The 17,541-nt window shown below is 42.4% G+C and overlaps 1 long non-coding RNA gene across 1 annotated transcript; it reads right to left on the reverse strand.

The window, feature by feature from the left end:
* Nucleotides 1-774: 774 nt before the first annotated feature.
* Nucleotides 775-8,384, reverse strand: LOC116455520. The gene is made up of 3 exons (XR_004244415.1): nucleotides 6,418-8,384; nucleotides 1,791-1,867; nucleotides 775-899 (listed from the first exon to the last, which is right to left on the reverse strand). It is a non-coding gene; the product is annotated as an uncharacterized LOC116455520 (long non-coding RNA).
* Between the last annotated feature and the right edge of the window lie 9,157 nt (nucleotides 8,385-17,541).

Below are 17,541 nucleotides of genomic sequence, written 5' to 3' on the forward strand. Positions count from 1 at the left end.
GCCATTAAAAAGAATAACCCTAAAAATTACCTGCAAAGTGTAGGAGATGGGGAAGTTGTACAATTTCATATAGTGCAAGGAAAGAAGGGTTTACAAGCAGCAAATGTTACTGGGCCTGGAGGTATTCCAGTCAAAGGCAGCCGTTATGCACAAAATTATAAACAATATCCATCCCAGCAATTTCCCTACCCACAACCTACTTTACCCTTTTACCCTATGCCCAATATGAACCCTTTTCTAAGTTTACCCCATTCCCAGTTTATTCCTAATCTGTTCTTCACCCCATGACTTCCCTATACAATTCCCTTTCCCTGCAACTCCTCTCCAATGCCGAGGCGGGGATGAAAAGGGGGAGGGAAGAAATTAACTATTGTTGTTTAGCGTTCCAACAGGTACAAATGGAAGAAACCCTTTCCTGCCTCAGTTTCCCCACGAAGCATGCCCAGAGAGTCCTGTCTCCCTTCTGTCAGCCTTAAGATGTTCCAGAGAATCTGTTTGGACATTTGAAGACTCAGGAGGGTGGCTTGTTTTGTTTTGAAACTATTCTTGTTATGTTTATCCGGTTGTTTTCAATGTTAAGTTTTACACCTCTTTTTGTTAAAAATAAATGGGTAAAATGTCAGGGTCCCTCCCCCCTGCCATATGGTCCTGGGAGAGGGGCCCTGGGGGGAGGCACAGGGTCAGCCTCGTTCCCCATTGGTTGTTTTGTGTTCCCCTGCGCGGGCAAGGACCCTCGGGTCCCGTGATTGAGCAGTTCCTGGGCAGAGCCCCGGCCATGCAGCTGGAGAAATAAACATCCCTGAAACATCTATCAAGAATCGGTCCATATATATTTATTTTCCACAGGCCTCATTGATTGATATGCATTTCCACGCTGTAACAATTTTATCTCTCAAAACCTGTACACGGAGAGCATAAAATGACAGATAGAGAAAATGAGGACAGAGAAATGTTAAGTTGTCAAAGATGTTTGCCTTCTCATCCCTTAAATCAGGGGAGGGAATGCTTGGTCTTGGATCCCAGATGTGCTTTCCAAATTATCATCTTCTCCTTACAGAGGGACACCCTCCTTCAGCTCATATGAATAGTGTTCAGCCCACAGTATCCCAGCTAAACATTTCAGGTTCTCAATCCTATCTCTCACAGTCAGCAACTAAAGGGCAACTCAGACAGGTTCTGGGTGAGAGTCTCCTTCATCCTGCTTGGTCCCACAGGGTTGACAGACCATGTGACAGCTTCGGGGGCTGAGTCAGGCCTCTGTCAGCCCTTGGAGAACCAGCTGCAGGTTTATTTTAATATAAGAAAAACAATGAAAACTTCCCCTTCTCCCCAAAAAATTTATCTTTGTCTGGGTAAAATATTTCCATGAAATGGTACATAGCATGACTGAAAATACCCAACAGCCAGTGCCATTTAAAGGTCAACCAAAACCTTCAACACATAAATAATAATACAAATAATACTTAACATCCAGTGAGGCACTTTTTGCTTTCCACTTATCATACTTTCATGACATTGACTCAATAAACTTCATAACTGCCAACACAGTGTTTTAGAGATGAGAAAACTCATGGATTATATGTGTTAAATGGCCCAGTCTAAGGATATAAAGTGACTTTTAGCTTTTTCTAGAGAATATTGAATTCTTGAGGTGTCATAGCAAAATCTGCAGTTATGCCATAAATAGAAAGCCTCCATATACAAGCTGAAATGTTCACTTGCGTATCTATAGGGACAAGACAGGAGGAACATAACATTTACAACTTCATAAATGTTCTACAGAGATGTACCTTCCTGGTGGCTGATTTGAAGGTGAGGTACAAGTCCTTGTTCTTTCTTCCTTGCTGCAAACCAAACCTAGAAACTGCTGTGAAATAGCAACAAAATGGATATTAGCAGGTAGCATGAAGGTCTGCTTATAAAACCAGCTTATAGTTTTAAAATAATTGTTGGCTCTGTTCCTCTGCTGGGATTCATCTTCTACTAAATTTAAGTCTGTTATGAGCAGTTTGATATGTTAAATCACAGTTTATTGTAAAAATGCCAGAGTCACTTTCAAAATATGAAATATTGTCTCAACTACTCCTGTTATCACCCATTATTTTGGCTATCCATTAGCACAAGGCTTTTATGTGTTCATGATAAGCTGTGTCACGAATTTCCAAGATGCTTTGCTATGCAGCTGTAGCGGGTTGAGTTCGAAACCGGGCAGAAACACCAATTAAATGTAGTGGTTTTGATTCAAAATATCCATTATTTACTTATTTTTCTTCTGTGAGATAAGAATTAGGAGAAAAGCAAAGCAGGCACAAACCTTAAACAGTTGCAGTACAATGAAAGAGCTTTATTACTAACAGAATTAAAAGTAAAGAGAAAACAACGAAACAAAATTAAAGTAGATTCCCCCCCCCCCCCTTTCCAGCACTTCTCTCCTTTTATCCAGCTCACACAAGGGATAACAGAACATGGGATGTTAGTCAGTGTTGCAGTTCTTGAAAAGTCTTTCTCTTATGCTTAAGGAAGAAAAGGTTTTCCTTCAGTTGCACGTGGTTCCCAAACTGCCACCAACAGCACACCCGCCCGGAAACAAACAGTCTGCTGTGTGTAGAACATCTCTCCCATGAAGAATTTCACAGTTCTTTCATACTACAAAACATGGGCCATCACATGGGGTTATTCATCTTTTTAAGGATAAGTTATTTTGGCCTGCACACAGAGGCTTTTCTTCGCCACAAGTCTCTAACAGCCTCTCACTACTTCTATATAGCCTGACATAGGCACTCTTCACAAACTTCATAGGCACACGAGGATACTCCATCCCCCCATGTTCTTCAAATGGATTAAAGAGACAAACAGTTTGTGGTATTACGGTTTCTTACCACGGCATGCAAGAAGGTTTCCTTTAAGCTGCGCGCCAGAATCGCGGCACCGCCCTCTTCTCTCCTGTCGCCATTTCCAGCTCCGTCCCACGTGACTCACTTCTCTTTCTCTCTGACTCTGAAACCGCCATGTTGAAGGGTGTTCTTGTTCGGGCTTGACGGTGGGGAAAGCCTCGCTCCCTTTGTGCTGCTGGCTGCACGGTGTCCTCTTCAGTTCAGCACGAAGTGTGCTGGCTGCAGACAGGAGGCTCTGCCGGCTCCCGCTGGCTCCGCCGGCTCCGCATGGAGAGGAGAGGGACCCGCCTGTCCCCAGAAGCTGCGCTGGATGGGTTTAGCTGTGAGCAGTCCATGGCTGGTTTTAGCTGCCTGCGGCTCTGGGACAGTTCCCCCCAGCGACCCAGGGTCCGTGCCGTGGTGCTGAGAAAGGGGGAAAGGGGCAGTGGCCCCGGCCCGGCCCAGCGGGGCCGGGAGGCTCGGAGCCCCCCCCCACCTTCCAGCAGGCGAGCTCCGACCAAAAGGGGAAGTCCCGCCTTTCTGTGCGGTTTAAATATGTAAATTGTGAGAAGCGTAATTGGTCTTAAAGACTGTCCATCAACTCAGGGTCAACCCAACACATTCCACCCCTCGCTTCTTAAAATTTACATATCTAAAAGTTACTTAAAATAGCAAAACCAGAGCTAAAAGAAAACAAATTCCATAAACCTCCACCCCTAGAATTTTTACCACTACTACAAAGCAAATTTCTTCTATTATTCTACTTAATGTTATAACTTTCTACTTGCTCTGCTTATTATTTTCTCCTAATTAATCTTCATCTCACAGCGCTCATTAATTGCCCGCATTCTCCACCATTGATGTAGCGGGTTGAGTTCGAAACCGGGCAGAAACACCAATTAAATGTAGTGGTTTTGATTCAAAATATCCATTATTTACTTATTTTTCTTCTGTGAGATAAGAATTAGGAGAAAAGCAAAGCAGGCACAAACCTTAAACAGTTGCAGTACAATGAAAGAGCTTTATTACTAACAGAATTAAAAGTAAAGAGAAAACAACGAAACAAAATTAAAGTAGATTCCCCCCCCCCCCCTTTCCAGCACTTCTCTCCTTTTATCCAGCTCACACAAGGGATAACAGAACATGGGATGTTAGTCAGTGTTGCAGTTCTTGAAAAGTCTTTCTCTTATGCTTAAGGAAGAAAAGGTTTTCCTTCAGTTGCACGTGGTTCCCAAACTGCCACCAACAGCACACCCGCCCGGAAACAAACAGTCTGCTGTGTGTAGAACATCTCTCCCATGAAGAATTTCACAGTTCTTTCATACTACAAAACATGGGCCATCACATGGGGTTATTCATCTTTTTAAGGATAAGTTATTTTGGCCTGCACACAGAGGCTTTTCTTCGCCACAAGTCTCTAACAGCCTCTCACTACTTCTATATAGCCTGACATAGGCACTCTTCACAAACTTCATAGGCACACGAGGATACTCCATCCCCCCATGTTCTTCAAATGGATTAAAGAGACAAACAGTTTGTGGTATTACGGTTTCTTACCACGGCATGCAAGAAGGTTTCCTTTAAGCTGCGCGCCAGAATCGCGGCACCGCCCTCTTCTCTCCTGTCGCCATTTCCAGCTCCGTCCCACGTGACTCACTTCTCTTTCTCTCTGACTCTGAAACCGCCATGTTGAAGGGTGTTCTTGTTCGGGCTTGACGGTGGGGAAAGCCTCGCTCCCTTTGTGCTGCTGGCTGCACGGTGTCCTCTTCAGTTCAGCACGAAGTGTGCTGGCTGCAGACAGGAGGCTCTGCCGGCTCCCGCTGGCTCCGCCGGCTCCGCATGGAGAGGAGAGGGACCCGCCTGTCCCCAGAAGCTGCGCTGGATGGGTTTAGCTGTGAGCAGTCCATGGCTGGTTTTAGCTGCCTGCGGCTCTGGGACAGTTCCCCCCAGCGACCCAGGGTCCGTGCCGTGGTGCTGAGAAAGGGGGAAAGGGGCAGTGGCCCCGGCCCGGCCCAGCGGGGCCGGGAGGCTCGGAGCCCCCCCCCACCTTCCAGCAGGCGAGCTCCGACCAAAAGGGGAAGTCCCGCCTTTCTGTGCGGTTTAAATATGTAAATTGTGAGAAGCGTAATTGGTCTTAAAGACTGTCCATCAACTCAGGGTCAACCCAACACAGCAGCATTAGGCCTGGATAAATTTTTCACTTTTTCATATTTCACCCAGCAGCTTTGGGTGGGTTGTTAGATTGCTAACCCAGAACTTGATTTTTTTTTTTTTTCCTCCTCAAATATGAGCTGTTTTGGAGTTCTGCATTTTTCTTACTTTCCCTCTGAGACAGGTTTTCTCTTATAACCAGATGGCTGCTAAAAACCAGGGGGGCCTTTAGGTGGTATTTATGACTAATATTTTAGTAGAATGGTACAGCTGCTTATTAGATGGTCAAATAGAGATTATGTCAGGATACAGAAAACATGCAATTAACTAATAAATAGTAACTGAAAACATGCATTTTAAAAATTTGCTTTCATTTTGATCGGCTGCTTAAAGCTGGAACATGAGCAAAGCACTTCATAACACATATCTTTTTAAATCTTTATCTTGTTCATAAAGTATGGTCTTTTACAGTTTCACTCAATAAATAGATTGAACCAAGCTAGTCTTCTGAAGCAATATTTGTAAATTATTCAGAAATTACACGCTGTGAACCAGTTTGAGATGTGAGAAGCACTGTGTTAATCCACTGACTGAAACAGCAAGAGAATGCTTACTTTACAAGTAGATATTTACAACTTCATGTGAAGGTTGCAAATCAGTTTAGTAATCCTCCCTGGCACAGGTACTCCCTCACTGGAGCATCTAGCAGCTGCCTAAATTAGATCTGTGGCCAGCTGGTCAGTCCCATAGGTGGGCAAAGTAAGACAGAAAATACTAAAGTGCTGCAAGGATAGAAGTGTAAAATGAAACAGATGGGATATAGTCATTCCACCTCATTGGAAGATTCAAGGCAAAAACAAAACAATAAAGTAAAGAAAATTGCTCTTTGGAGATTTAAATTAATCTTATTCAGACAGATTGCTGAACATAAAGACCACACTCCTATAAAATACCTTTTTTAAAAAAAAAAACACAAAACAAAGGTAAAATTTCAAGAACTGATAATCTGTATGGTTAAGATTAATGGATATGTCATTTGTTTATATAACCCCCCATATTTTTAATTTAACATTCCAATTATTCTTTTAGAATAATTACACAGGTAATTTCAAGGAAAAATAAAGTACAGTTCATATTTGTGATTGTGGTGGGTGGACACCAGGTGCCCACCAAAGCTGCTCTTTCACTTCCCTCCTCAGTTGCACAGGGGAGAGAAAAGAGAATAAAAGGCTCATGGGTCAAGAAATCACTCACCAGTTCCATCATGGACAAACAGACTTGACTTGGGGGAATTAGTTTAATTTATTACCAATCAAATCAGGCCAGGATCATGAGAAATAAAGCCAAATTTTAAAACACCTTCCCCTCACATATATTGGTAGATATCACTCACCACATTAAAGTTTCACATGGGTTTCCTGTTATTTTTCAGAGATACACACATGCCTCTTTTCTGCTCTGAAAGAATAAATTGTGTGGTAAGGTATTGCTCTGCTGGGTCATTGCACTTCCATAGGATTGAAATCCACAGCAAGGCTGTTGATTGAATGCAGGACTATATAAGCCCCAGAGAAGCTTAGGTGTTCTTAGGATACCAGGGGCCAGCAAACAAAGATTTAGATATATCCTCAACAGTGCATGCAGAACCTCTCCAGTCATTCCCAAATGATGAGTGCAGGAGCCAGTCCTTAACCCTTTCTGAGGCAGCCACATGGAAACAGAGCACTCCTTAGAACCATAAAAATACTGATCATAGGGTCATTAAGGCTGGGAAAGACTTTCAAGATTGTCAAGTTCGACCTTTGACCAAACACCACCATACCAACTAGACCATGGCACATGTGCCACGTCAAGTCACAGGTACAAAGGAACAATCACTTCCCTAATCCTGCTGGCCACATTATCCTTGATACATAGGCCAGGATGCCATTGACCTTCTTGGCCACCTGGGCACACACTGGCTCATGTTCAGCTGCTGTCGATCAGCACCCCCAGGACCTTTTCTGCTGAGCCACTTTCCAGCCACTCTGCCCCCAGCCTGGAGCACTGCAGGGGTTGCTGTAACCCAAGGGCAGGACCTGGCACTTGACTTTCTTGCGTCTCATACAATTGACCTCAAACCATCATTCCAGACTGTCCAGATCCCACTGCAGAGCCTTCCTTTGGCAGATCAACACTCTCCCCCAACTTGGTGCCATATGCAAACTGACTGAGGGTACCTTTGACCCTCTCATCCAGTAAAGATATTAAACAGGACTTTCCCCAGTACTGAGCCCTGGGGAACAGCCCTAGTGACTGTCTGCCAGCTGGATGTAGCTCCATTCACCACTCCTCTCTGGGCCTGGCCATACAGCCAGTTTTTAACCCAGCCAAGAGTGCACCAGTCCAAGCCATGGGCTGCCAGCTTCTCCAGGAGAATGTAATGGGAGACAGTATTAAAGGATTTACTGGAGTCCAGGTAGACTACATCCACAGCTTTTTTCTCGTCTACTTGGTGGGTCATCAGATCATAGAAGGAGGTCAAGCAGGACCTGCTTTTTCTAAATCCATGCTTTTTGGGCCTGGTTCCCTGGTTATCCTGGATGATGGCACTCAAGATGATCTGTTCCATAACCCTCCTGGGCACTGAGGTCAGGCTGACAGGACTGTAGTTCCTCAGATCCTCCTTCCAGCCATTCTTGTAGATATTTGCTGACCTCCAGTCAATTGGGACCTCCCCATGAGTCAGGAGTGCTGGTAAATGATGGAGAGTGGCTTGGTCAGCTCTTCCAGCAGCTGCCTCAGTACCCTTGGGTGGATCCCAGCCAGCCCCACAGACTCATATTTATGTGGCTCAGCAGGTCACTAATGACTTCCTCCTGGATTACAGGGGGGCTAGCCTGCTCCCTGTCCCTGTCTACCAGCTCAGGGGGTTGCTTGTCCTGAGGATATCAGTCTTACTGTTGAAGACTGAAGTAAAGAAGGCATTAAGTATTTCAGCCTTTTCCTCCTCCTGGGTGACAATAAAATATGGAGATTTTCCTTAGCCCTCCTTTTATTGATGATGTGTTTATAAAACACTTTTTATTATCTTTCACAGCAGTACTTAGACTGAATTCTAGCTGAGCTTTTGCCTTTCTAATTTTCTCTCTACATGACCTAGCAACATCTTTGTATTCTTTCTGAGTTGGCTGCCTCTTCTTCCAAAGGTCATAAACTCTCATAAATTTTCTTTCACACACTCCAGGAACCTCCTAGACTGCCTCCCCTCTGCTGTGCTGAGTTTCCAGCAGACATCTGGCAAGCTAAAGTTTCCCACAAGAACAGGGACCAGAGATCATGAAATGTCAGCCTGCCACATATAGAATACCTTGATTGTACCTTCACTGGGATCAAATCTTCTGGAGAATAAACTTAGCCACTGACACCCCACATTTCCTTGCATGGCTGTGTTATGGCAGCAAGTTCAAGAAACCACTGAATCAGAGCCCTGCAAGTGGCTGCTATATGAGCTGGAAGTATCAATTGGATATGACAGCACAGGTTTCACTCTTGAAACACATTTATTTTTTTGAGCAATGACTGCTTCAGTTCAAATTTGCAAACCATCAGCTTTCCTGGAGGAATCCCTTTCTTGGATGTTCTTTATCTTATCATTTTCCATGACATGTGTTGTACTGTAATAGTACAAGTGTTATCTTGAGAACAGTGTTCCAGTGTTCTGTGGGTGCTCTCCTGCAAACTGAATTTTCTTCATCCTCAGTTCTACTGTCACTTAGCAACCAAGAGGATAATCAGTGAAATTCTAAATATTATCGTGTCAAGGACATCAAAACACAAAATACATAATTAAATTGTTGGGGAAAATACCACCTTTTCTTTTGTTTTTTGTTTGTTTGGTTTGTTTGTTTGATTTTTGTTTGGCTTGCTTCAGCAAGTAGAAGATGCACAAAAAATTGCTAGTCATAGTGAATTTATACTGCAGTCTAAGGATCTGGAAGGCATCTCCAGGAATGGATGCATTTTAATACTCTTTAAGTAAAAAATGGACCATAGAGACATGGAGGTGGATCTACTGGAGACAGAAATAAGGCTTAGTGTAATATCACTAGTAATATTTTCTGATGTGATGTAATCAAATATTTTGTGCACAGAGATCAGTGGAACTTCACCTGCTGGAAAGGTTATGTAGAGAACACTGAAAGACTAGGTCTGTACAAGAATATTAGAGGGTATAATAGTACACAGGAAGTTTGGACAAGCACATGGAAGAATTGGATCCCACTGTCTTAACCCATAATTTTTGCCTTGTGATTTGACTTCCTGAATCACCCAGGCTACAGATTATCACTCAGTGATTCTGTTTAATGCCCACAACTGAGTTAAAAAATATCTTTTCAGAGAAGCAGAGTGTCACAGAGGATGCATTTAAAGGGAGATGGCTATTCAATTGGGTCGTAAAGAAAGGTTTTCAGTGCTTAATTATCCATTAAAACAAGCTGTTTTATTTCCAGTCTGAACTTGCCTAGCTTTAAAAAAGACTGAATTTTTTCCTTTTCTGTTACATTAAACAACCTTTATAGTGGTCATTTTTTTCCTCATGGAAACATTTATATTCTGTCATCAAATTATCTTCTCACTGTGATTTTTGTTAAGATTCTCTATTGACTTTCTTTAATTCTCCCTAGTGCTGTCTCCAGGCTCTCCCTACATTGTTCTGGAATCTTGGAAACTAAAGAAAAGGAACAAGAAAAATCCCCCAAACTTTGCAGTCAGTGGAAGCCATTGTTCTCTAAACGCAAATCTTAGCATTGAGCTTAGTCTCCTAGCACTGAGTTCCTTAGGCAGAGGTAATATTTTAGTCCTTTTCCTGATCAGCATTTCCTTTCCATAGTTGGAAACGAGGCTTGGTCTCTTCAGTGATTTATTACAAAAAAGCGTCAGTGTTCATCTGGTTACCCTCAGGGAACTCTGAACTGTCTTTTTTAAAAACACAGTTCTTTATTATGAAAGTGCAACTCAGTCACTGTGATGAACCTTAGTGTAGCCTGTGTTAAATAATACATTGCATAAGTTCAGCTTGCATATGTTCTAGATCACACTATATAACTAATGTTTGCTTTGAGAAACTTATCAGGTTTTGGGTCATTCTACACATTTGCTCTTTACCATTTTATCATTTCTCCCAGCTAATAACTAATGCTCATGGACTATAAATATAGAGTGGACTTTGGTAGGTCATCTGAACTATCCTGCTGAACACAGGCAATCATTAAGAGAAGCCCCAAGCAAGTGAGGTTCTGTGGCTGCTCTGTCTTCTGACAGAAGACACTCCAGCTTCACAGTTAGCAGCACACAAGGGCAGGGGAAGTATGACCAGAATTTACATTTGTCCACCTTGAATTCTTGGCACAGGTGGTCAGGTACTTGATTACACTTGGAGGTGGCTTCAGTGCCTGTCTCCAGCAAGGTCTCAGCTCATGCTTTTGAAGCTGGAGACTTTTGGTGAGCTAACGGCAGCACAGTTGCCTCCTGGGATTCTGTTGGGATGGATGACAGAATTTAAGACAGGCAAACAGATCCCTCAAGATATAGCTCCTGTATCTCAGGAACTAGCAGCCCAAGCAGACAAAGCTTTCCATGAGAGGAGGTAGTTAAAAAAGTGGAGGGCTGTGTTGATATCACAGCAGGGGGTTGTGCATGGACATTGCAGCTTTAGGCCATGCAACTGAAATTGATCTTAATGTTTCCTGCTGAAATCCACATGGTGAAGCATAACTGGTTCTGATAGAGTTGTTGCCTATTAAATAGGGAAAAAGTGAACAGGCAAAACCATCTTGGAGCATATCTGTGATGCCTTAGGTTTTAACTTTTATATTTTTCAAATCCTGTGCTGCCTAGTGTGTAACTCTGAAGTTTCTTGTAGCCTGTTAACTTCTGCTCTCTCATGCTAGGTAGACATAACAAAGCCTCTCCCGGCCTGCTCTCCAAGGACGCTCAGACTGTCCTAGGCCCAAAATGTGTAAACCAAAAGCCTTTGAAAGGGGGGGCAAGTTGAGGGGAAATTACATCATTAAACTGAAGTTTTAACTGGAGAATTAACCCTGCTATGCAAATGAAACAAACCTATAAAAGTGTGAAGAACTCGTGACCTGTCATCCATCTTGGGGTCCATCTTGGCAGTAGACTCTGGCTCCAGTAGTTTCTTGGCAGTAGACTCTCTGGCTCTACTTTTGAAGGCCTTTCAAATAAATACCTACTTTTAATCCCTTGCTCCTGTCTACTCTCTGTTTCTAGGAGGCCTTTTAAGGCATCATCTGTAGTTCAGGATACCATTAAATAAAGAAAAAGCAAAAGGCTTTTCTGTCCATTTTCAGTTCCATCAATAGCAGTTAAGCTGCCTTCTGAGGCCCTGAGGCCTCTGAGAAGAAAATGTTGCTGTCTCCTTTCTGCAGGCTGGGATCCAAAAGTCACAGAGATAAGCTGACTTGGGGGTGTCACACAATTGTCATTAAGCATGAGTTGTGAAAGGACCTGCAGGTGTCTGACTTTCATCTCTCTGCACTGCTCAGGTCTGACTCTCATTTCTCTGCACTGCTTAATAGAAAATTCCTCCATTTATTCAGAAAATACATAGAGTAACTGACACCAGCACACGATTTATTTCATCTCCTATTTGTAGCAAAATTAATCTGTATACAAGAACTCATGGGACAATGTCTCCTCATGTGTAAGATTTCATAGTGGAAAATAGGTTTCCAACATATTTTCCTGATCACTTGCCACTAAAGGCTTGGCTGATCACTTACTCTCTACTTGCTTTCTTGTTTCCTACTGCCTGACTCTGAGGTTCTTACACCACTAATCAGGAAAGAAGACTGTGCTGACAAAATTTCAGGCTTTCTGGCTAAAGTGTTGGTGGATTACCCTAAGCTAATATACATAACGAGTCAACCTGAATTCTTCTTGGGATGTAGGTGATGTAAAAGGGACCTGCAGCATTAAGCAATATTTAAAGCCCACCAATTGCATTCCTCTTTGCTTTCATTTGATCTCGTCACTTTACTTTTTTGTGCCTTCAGAAGCATGGGAACTATTCTGAACTCTCCTCTTTCTGTTTTGGAGTTTTTTTAATGTGACAGATTATTCCTGGCTCGACATCAGGTGCCCACCAAAGTAGCTCAGTCATTCCCCTCCTCAGCTGGACAAGGGACAGAAAAATAAGGCAAAAGGCTCACAGGTGCAGATAAGGACAGGAAGAGAACTGACCAGTTACTGTCATGGGCAAAACAGACTTGACTTGGGGTAATTAGTCTAATTTATTACCAATCAAATCAAAGCAGGATAATGGGAAATAGAAGAAAATCTTAAAACACTTTCTCCCCAGCCCTCCCTTCTTCCATGGGCTCAATTTCACTATGATTTTCTCTACCTCCTCCCTGCCAGCAGCAGCTGGGGGCAGGGAGCGGGGACTGAGGTCAGTTCGTCACATGCTGCTTCTGCCACTCCTTCCTTCTCTGGAGGACTCCTCACACTCCTTCCCTGCTCCCGTGTGGGGTCTCTCCCAATGGACACTCCTGCAGTTCTTCACAAAGTGCTCCAATGTGGATCCCTTCCATGGGGTGCACTCCTTCAGGAACAGGCTGCTCCAGTGAGGATCCCCTACCGAGTCATAAATCTTGCCAGCAAACCTGCTCCAGCGTGGGCTCCTCTCTCCACAGGGCCACAGAAGAAGGAAACCGGTAGTGAAATGCATCACAGCATTACAAGCTAGCAACAGAAATATTTTAACCCTTTGCCCATTTCTGTCTTTCCACTATTTACTGAGTCTGATGGGCTTATATCCTTTGTGTGAAGCTGTAACTCCTCATCCTCTTAGTAACTTTTGGGAGCTCCTCAGATATTCATAAGTCCACAGGTCCTGGAAGACCATGATTAGCCTCCAGGTACTAAATACTTATATTATCACATAAAAACAAACTCACATAATCTGTGTGCCCTCCTACTGATTGCCTGAACTGACTTCTACAGTGAAATGAGAAGACAAAATTCTGTGGCTGCTGTCTTTTCCACAGCATGACAAATATACAGTGAAATAGCAACACAGGGGCAGATATCAATAATATTACGGATAAAGGGACACAGCAAGTGGTGAGGGGTCCATGTACAGGGGTGATCCTTATTCCTTTTATATGGCAGCTGTGTTTTCCCCAGGGTGGCCCACACTGCCTCCAACCAGTACTTCTGAAACATGGTGGGAGGTAAAAATTTCCCTCCTGAGATGATAATTTACTGTGCCACTGGTAGAGGCTCACAAATTGCCAGAATGGTGCCCTCATTTTTAGCAGCATCAGTGAAAGGAGGCAATATGAAAGCTCATAAAATGTTTCCATCCATTTTTGGTAGTGGCTGAACAACAAAGAGTGAGCATTCTCACATTAAACATTTTGTTCAATATTTAAACATCAAGGCCTAAATTTTTAACATGGTGCAGAAAGCTTCAGCTGTGTGCCTCCCGTGAAAAGTAATAGGAGGCATGGAGCTAAATCCCACCACACCACATTTAACATTTATCCCTAAAGGGTTCTTCTGCTGCTGAAGAGATTTGAGCACATTGCACTTGCTAAGGCTTTTGGAGGCATTCCAATATCACCTAGCTGATTATGTGGTTTGCAAAGAGCACATTAACTTTATGCCTTGCAGTGCATATGGAGGGGAGGGGGAAGCAAAATAGTTGTGCTAGGCTTCAGGCAACGAAAGATGTTTGTAAGATTTAAAAGAATATCAGATATTTTAGTTAATGAATCCAGCCTAAATAATTTAATATACTAATCTGACACAGCTAGATAAAAGAACTAACAGAGCCCACTTATTTACCATCCTGTATTTTCAGATCTCGGCTGCAAAACATGTTTCTATTTATGCTATTTTTATTTAAGCTTCCCCTTGTGCCTATGCAACCTCAGTCTTCAGGTTTTCATCAAATCTCTGAAATGCAATGGCAGACTTGTTTCATGATAGAATGTTTGAGTCAGTTGCAAAAAGCTTCTTGATTCCCACTCTTATCTGGGGAAAGCTGTGCTGGTTTTGTATCCAACACGGTGTACTACACTTCCTGAACAGTGCAATTCACTTGGGGGGAGGAAAGCCTACACCCATTGCTGTCCCTCAGATACTATACACAGCTGGGATAGAGAGAAAGAAGGCTGGTGCCCTTCATGATGCCTCTGCACCCTGTGATGCAAAGCTGGGAATGGAGCAGTGGTTTGAGGATGCAGGAGAACACAGAGCAAGCGGCAGGATTGCCCCAGGAGCATTGGGGTTTGGTGGGAGGTCAGTTTGCTTCTGTCCCGGTATGTAGACTGCGGGTTCTCCCACTCATTCTTTTGTCCTACAGATACACAGTGTGAGAAGTGTTTCTACCACATACTCCCTATCCTGTGCTTTCCTTCCCAAAACTGCTGAGTGAATAACCTTCATGATCATGGGATGCTTCCCTGGGCACACCTCATGTATAAGCTCACAGTATGGACTATTTACAAGTCTGGTGTTAAAGCTGCATTCAGCAGAGGAGGCATGGCCCATTGCCTTAGACTGTGAAAGATCTCATGGGAAGCCTTGCCCAGCTTCTCTTTCCTTGGAAGTAATCTTGTTTCACACAATTATTGGCCTGTGCTTTCGAGAGCGGTCCCAGAAGGAATCAGATGATACTTTCAGACTTGCGAAGAAAACTTTACCGGGCTACAGCTGATAAATGAGATGTAGTAATTAAAATAGTAGATGGACTACTATCTAGTAACTAGCTGAGCTAGTAATTTATCAGTTGAGAGATTCAGGAATTAAAAATTTCCATAATCTGATTAGGGTTATCTGTGGATTGTTAAGTAACAATTAAAGGAAACTCTGAGATAGACTTTATAATTACAATAAATTTTCAGTATAAAAATATAAAAGTGAAAACATTGAGGCATGTGGCAAATTGGGAGAGGGCATTTAGTGGATCTACTTACCACAGAGTATCTAACCAGAATATTTCAGGGTAAAGATACTTTATGTTTATAGTGTTCTAAGACATATGAGATAATGAGTATATGATTCCTATGTGACCCTAAAAATGAGCCATTTTAAATGAAAGTAAAATTTTTCATAAATAAATATACTAGTAAGTTGTCCTGTTGAAGGGTCCAACCCACATTGCCAGGGAAGTACACTGGGTGATTTTTGCATACAAAAGAGTCTGTTGGGCTTGTCCCTCAGTGCAGGGTGGTTACATGAGGATAAAGTGGGAAGCGGAGGGCTGATCCCACATGGATGTTCCAGAAGAAGACTTCCTTCCTTCCTTCCTCCTGACTTATCTCCAAAGGTTAGCTATGCCTCCAAGCCAGGTCAGCCTCTTCATCATTAGGTGGAGCCAAGAGACTACTAAGACATACCACTAATCTTTCAGTCTGACTTTATTATGTACAGAAGCTGATAAAATAATATTATCATTATCTTCAGTGGCAATGCTTGCAGCAACGAATCAAAAGGAGTATGAGCTACAGTCTTCTGCTATGGTAGAGACTTGATATGGGATCTGTCAAATAATGAATAAAAAGCAGTGGGAATCAGATTAAACCTCTGCAGCTGCAATTTTTTAATCACTGCTCATAACACGCTTTATTTCATTTTGCATATGGTGTTCCTTACATGCTCCCCTTAGCAACTGGCAGTAGGAACAGGATAGGGTCCTGTATATCCTACTGTGTTAGAGCGTTACTGAGCATTTGTAGGTACATTTGTGATTTGTGAGAGCACCACTTCATTTTGGGGAAACACAATGAACAGCATCCCTGAAGAACTCTACAGGAACCTGTATGAAGGCAGAAAAGGGTGTGCTGCTGTGGAGGATGGGCTAGCTGAAGCTGGAATGCTTTTATGGAGGATATTGCCAAACTTTCACTGTTCTACAGTCGCCTCCCTGCAATACCCAAAGGCTGAGGAATAATAATGGAGTGAAAGAAAAAACAAACAATGCAAAAGCTGTCTCTGAAAAAAAATATGCATGTGGGAAACTGGAGGGAAAAATCCCCCATTAAGCCCACTATTTAATTATTTATCTGAATTTTAATTGTTGTGGTTGGATCGAGTCTATTGGCTCAGCCATGTGCACTGAAAGTTGTTTGCTGAATGCCCTCAAAAGTGCTCTGCAGAAGTGGTCATGATACATTGCAAATCCTCCTTTGCTCCAGTCTTGTTCTGCACAGGAAATAAGTTGCTGCATTTCTGTCTGGCACGTGGCATTTCACAGGGGTGGGTGGAAAACAACTACAAAATGGAAAACTGTTATTTTTGAAACCACAGGCTGCAAAAATGACCTTATAAAATGAGGTTCCTTCTGGTCTCATGAAGTCAGAACTAAAAGAAATTTTAAAAGGTCTTATATAGTGGTATGCAGCTAAAAAACCTATTTTTTTACTATTAATTAGCATTTTTTACCTTCAGCTAAAATCAAACACATAATCAATCTGTTGAGAATAATGTCATTTCCTCTGCAAATCAAAAAGGTGTGACCTATGTGAGAACGTTCTCGGAAAGAAAGACACCAGAAACAGAAGGATAGCAGAAATTTAGATAGATGGTTACTCTTAGCCACATTTTATTTTATAAGGTGGTGTTCTCTACAAAGGAGATGTGATAGTCTTGTCAGACAGGTAGGCCTTCAAACATAAGGGAGGAAGCAGCCCTGACATGTGATGAAGGCCTGTTGACCAAAAGTAGAACATCAGTCGGAGCTGGCAGCAAAAATTAGGAAAACCTCTAGTTGCAATATCTTAAGGTTGCTGGTTAGACATGTAGGAAATTATATTAGAAAGGCAACGAACAATTCAACCCTTAAGGGAATAAGGAGACTGCAAATTTAAAAGGTAATTTGGTCATAAGCTTGTTCCTTGGGCTCTGTAACTATATAATAAAATTTAGTGCTCATTTTAAACCAGATTCTTGTTTGTTTGTTTTACATGAGTTTTTAACAATAAATCATCACAACTTTTATCTAAAACAATAAAAGTGGTACTCCTGCAATCACCTGCTAGAATTGCCATCCAATTTCAATTTCTTATTTTGCTAAAGATGTTTACATTGACTGCAATAACTTGTTATTGCCACCAAGTGTAAATACTTTAGAGTACTTTTTGCCTCTATGTCACTTGAGAAAAATCACAAAAATATTTAGCTGGAAAGACCTCAATACTAAAATCGGAGCAAGTGAACCCAGACTGTCCCTGGCAAGCAGTACTGTAGGAGCAAATACAGAATGTGATCAAAGCTGTGATGAACATAATGATAGAAGATAAGATGTTGCTCTGGTGAGGGGTTACACTTTGGCCAGCTCATGTGAAACACATTTTTATCTCTATATAGCTGGCAAAAGAGTAAGCTCTTTGTTAACTCCAGCACTTACCCCCTCCAGCTGATCACAATGAACATCTGGTAGATTCATTTCCCATGAAAATGCAAAAAGTTTATCTTGAAATGTTTTATTTCTCATTGTTTCTCA

This window comes from Corvus moneduloides, chromosome 1, assembly GCF_009650955.1.
Source record: "Corvus moneduloides isolate bCorMon1 chromosome 1, bCorMon1.pri, whole genome shotgun sequence".
Lineage (NCBI taxonomy): Eukaryota > Metazoa > Chordata > Aves > Passeriformes > Corvidae > Corvus > Corvus moneduloides.